The 4,205-nt window shown below is 42.3% G+C and overlaps 1 pseudogene; it reads left to right on the plus strand.

Annotated features, from left to right (window-relative positions):
- The window catches only part of LOC105521262, an 8,861-nt pseudogene extending 6,688 nt beyond the window's left edge, over positions 1-2,173 (plus strand).
- The last annotated feature ends 2,032 nt before the right edge of the window (positions 2,174-4,205 follow it).

Genomic DNA, 4,205 nt, shown 5'->3' on the forward strand with positions numbered 1-4,205 from the left:
TGGGGAGCATCACACACTGGGGCCTGTTGTGGGGTCGGGGGACAGGGGAGCGATAGCATTAGGAGATATACCTAATGTAAATGACGAGTTAATGGGTGCAGCACACCAACATGGCACATGTATACATATGTAACAAACCTGCACATTGTGCACATGTACCCTAGAATTTGAAGTATAATTTTAAAAAAAAAGAAAAAAAAGAAATATGTCTCTTTATTAGGAAAACATAACTTTTATCCAAGCTTATTTTTCTCAGTTTAAAAAAAAGGAAACATAGCTTTTGTTGGAATCAATTTAAAAAGGATATATGCATCAATGGTAGAATGGAAAAGAAAATGTAGTACATCTACACCATGGAATACCATGCAGCCATAAAAAAGGAATGAGATCATGTCCTTTCCATGGACATGGATGAAGCTGGAAACTATCATCCTCAGCAAACTAACACAGGAACAGAAAACCAAAGACCGCATGTTCTCGCTCATAAGTGGGAGCTGAATAATGAGAACACATGGACATAGGGAGAGAAACTACACATGCCAGGGCCTGTTGTGGGGTTGGTGGGTGAGGGGAGGGAAAATAGAGGATGGGTCAACAGGTGCAGAAAACCACCATGGCACACATATACCTAAGTAACAAACCTGCACATTCTGCACATGTATCTGGGAACGTAAAGTAAAATAATAATTTTAAAAAAGAGGTTGGGGGATGAGATCTATGAGCTAATAGTAGCGGTATATTAAGTTGGGCTCCTATCTCAAGTGATAGCATTATAGCCCCAGCAAGTAATTTGTTTCCAGGTTAAATACTTTAAGTGTGTGTCAACAGTAGGTATGTTGTATCTCTGAACAGAATTATCACTGGCTTTTTAACAATTGTAATTGTAATACTAGCATTTTATACTTTCCTTATTTCATATATAAGACATGCATGCTTTTTAGTTGTTTTGGCTGAGGGTATCCAGAAGGAACTGGAAAGAACAGGTATAAATACCTGACATCTTTGGTCTCAAGATATTAGGACTGTTTATACCACCAAAAGTGATAAGCATTTTCAGTGCAATCCCATCAAAATTCCAGTGACCTCTCTGCTTCTCCCATTTGACAAATATCCAATTTTCTCATACAGCACCAGCGCTCTTCCTGAGACACCAGAGTGAAAGTGAAGGTTGGAGTAAATGGATTTGGCCATATTAGATGCCTGGTCATCAGGACTACTTTTAATTCTGGCAAAGTGAATATTGTTACCACCAATGGCCCTTTCATTGACCCCAACTACATGCTCTACATGTTCCATTATGATCCCACCCATGGCAAGTTCCATGGTACCATCAAGGTTAAGAATGGGAAGCTTGTCATCAATGGAAATCCTATCACTATTTTCCAGGAGTGAGAGCTCACCAAAACCAAATGAGATAATGCTGGTGCTAATTATGTCATGGAGTTCACAGGCATCTTCACTACCTTGGTGAAGACTAGGGCTCACGTGGAGAGGGAAGCCAAAAGGTTCATCATCTCCATCTTTTCTGCAGATGTCCCCATGTTTGTGATGGGCATGAACCATAAGCATGAAAACAACCTCACAATCATCAGCAATGCCTCCTGCATCACCAACTGCTTAGATCCCCTGGCCAAGGTCATTCATGACAACTTCGGCATCAGGGAGGGACTCATGACCACAGTCTACACCATCACTGCTACCCAGAAGACTGTGGATGGCCCCTCCAGGGAACTCTGGCATGACAGCCATGAGGCTTTCCAGAACACCATTCCTGCATCTACTGGTGCTGTCAAGTAAATGGGCCATGAGAGGGCAAGGTCATTCCTAAGCTTAACAGGAAGCTCACTGGCATGGCCTTCTGTGTTCCCAACACCAGTGTCGGTTGTGGAACTGACCTCCTGTCTGGAGAAACCTGCCAGACAGGTTTCTTCAGACATCAAAAAGGTAGTGAGGCAGGCACACAAGGACCCCCTCAAGGGCATCCTGGGCTACAGTGAGCACCAGGTTGTCTCTTCGGAATTTAACAGCAATACCTGCCTTTCCACCTTTGAGGCTGGGGCTGGCATTGCCATCAATGACCACTTTGTCAAGCTCATTTCCTGGTATGACAATGAATTTTGCCTGCAGTAACAAGGTAATGGACCTCATGGTACACATGGCCTCTAAGGAGTAAAATCCCCCAATCACTAACCCCAGGGAGAGCACGGGAAGAAGAGAGGGACCCTCGGCTGCTGGGGATTCCCTGCTGCACTCAGTCCCCCACCACGCAGAATCTCCTCTCCTCACAGTTTCCAGACCCTCTGAAGAAGGAGAGACCTAGAGAGCCCCACCTTGTCATTTAACATCAATAAAGTCCCCTGTACTCAGCAAAATATATATATATATATTTTTCGTAGAAATAGAAAAATAATTCTAAAATTTGTGTGAAACCACAAAATGCTTCAAGTAACCAAAACAATGTTGAGGAAAACAAACTTGAAGGCATCACACTTCCTAATATCACACTGTATCACAAAAGAGGCATAATGAAGCAGTATGAAAACAGACACAACAAACATATAGGCTGGGCACGATGGCTCATGCCGGTAATCTCAGCACTTTGGGAGACCGAGTTGGGTGGATCACCTGAAGTCAGGAGTTCAAGACCAGCCTGGCCAGCGTGGTGAAACCCCATCTCTATCTATTAAAAATACAAAAATTAGCCAGGCATGGTGGCAGGCACCTTTAATACCAGCTACTCAGGAGGCTGAGGCAGGAGAATCTCTTGAACCTGGGAGGCAGAGGTTGCAGTGAGCCAAGATTGCACCACTGCATTCCAGCCTGGGCGACAGAGTGAGACACCATCTCCAAAAAAAAAAAAAAAAAAAAAAAAAAAAAAAAAAAAAAAAAAAAAAAAAAAAAAAAAAAAAAAAAAAAAAAAAAAAAAAAAAAAAAACAGGCATATGGACCAATGGAACAGAATAGAAGAATAGAAAACCCGTAAATAAATCTAAGCATATATGGTCAATTAATTTTCGACAAAGCTACCAAGAGGACACAATGAGGAATGGATAGTCTCTTCAATACATGGTGTTTGGAAAACCAGATATCCACATGCAAAAAGGATGAAACTGGACCCTCGTCTTACACTGCACACAAAAATAAACTAGAAGGATATTAAAGACCTGAAACCATTAAATTCCTAGAGGAAAACAGGAAAATCTCAATATTGGCCTTGACAAGAGTTTTCTTTGATATCTCACCAAAAAGAACAGGTAATAAGAATGAAAGAAACAGGTGGAACTATATCAAACTAAAACACTACACAGCAAAGAAAATGATCAAAATGAAAAGACAGCCAATGGATTGGGAGAAAATGTCTATGAAGAATGTATAAGAAAAAGGGTTAAGATCCAAAATATATAAGGAACTCAAACAATTCTATAGCAAAAGAAACAAATAATCCTATTAAAATGTAGTCAAATAACCTGACCAGATATTTCTCCAAAGAAGAAGTAAAAATGGCCAACAGGTGTAGCGAAAGGTGCTCAACATCATCAAACATCAGGGAAATGGAAATGGCTACTATCAAAAAGACGAGATAAAACAATGTTGGTGAGGATGTGGAGAAAAGGGAACCCTTGTACACTGTTTGGTGGAAATGTAGACTGGTGCAGCCATTGTGGAAAAAAAATATGGAGGTTTCTAATGGAAATTTTTTTAAAAGCCACCATGGGCCGGGCGCGGTGGCTCAAGCCTGTAATCCCAGCACTTTGGGAGGCCGAGACGGGCGGATCACGAGGTCAGGAGATCGAGACCATCCTGGCTAACACGGTGAAACCCCGTCTCTACTAAAAAAAAATACAAAAACTAACCGGGCGAGGTAGCGGGCGCCTGTAGTCCCAGCTACTCCGGGAGGCTGAGGCAGGAGAATGGCGTGAACCCGGGAGGCGGAGCTTGCGGTGAGCTGAGATCCGGCCACTGCACTCCAGCCTGGGGGACAGAGCGAGACTCCGTCTCAAAAAAAAATAAAAATAAAAAGCCACCATGTATCCTACAATCCCTCTTCTGGGCATATACTCAAGGGAAATGTACACCACCTTGTAAAGGCACTGTGCTCTTGTGTTCATCACAGCATAATTCACAATAGCCAAGAGGTAGAAACAACCTGTCTGTCGATGGAAGAATGGATAAAAAAATTGTGGGACACACACACACACACACAC

The sequence above is a fragment of the Colobus angolensis genome, unplaced genomic scaffold (genome assembly GCF_000951035.1).
Source record: "Colobus angolensis palliatus isolate OR3802 unplaced genomic scaffold, Cang.pa_1.0 Scaffold11, whole genome shotgun sequence".
NCBI lineage: Eukaryota > Metazoa > Chordata > Mammalia > Primates > Cercopithecidae > Colobus > Colobus angolensis.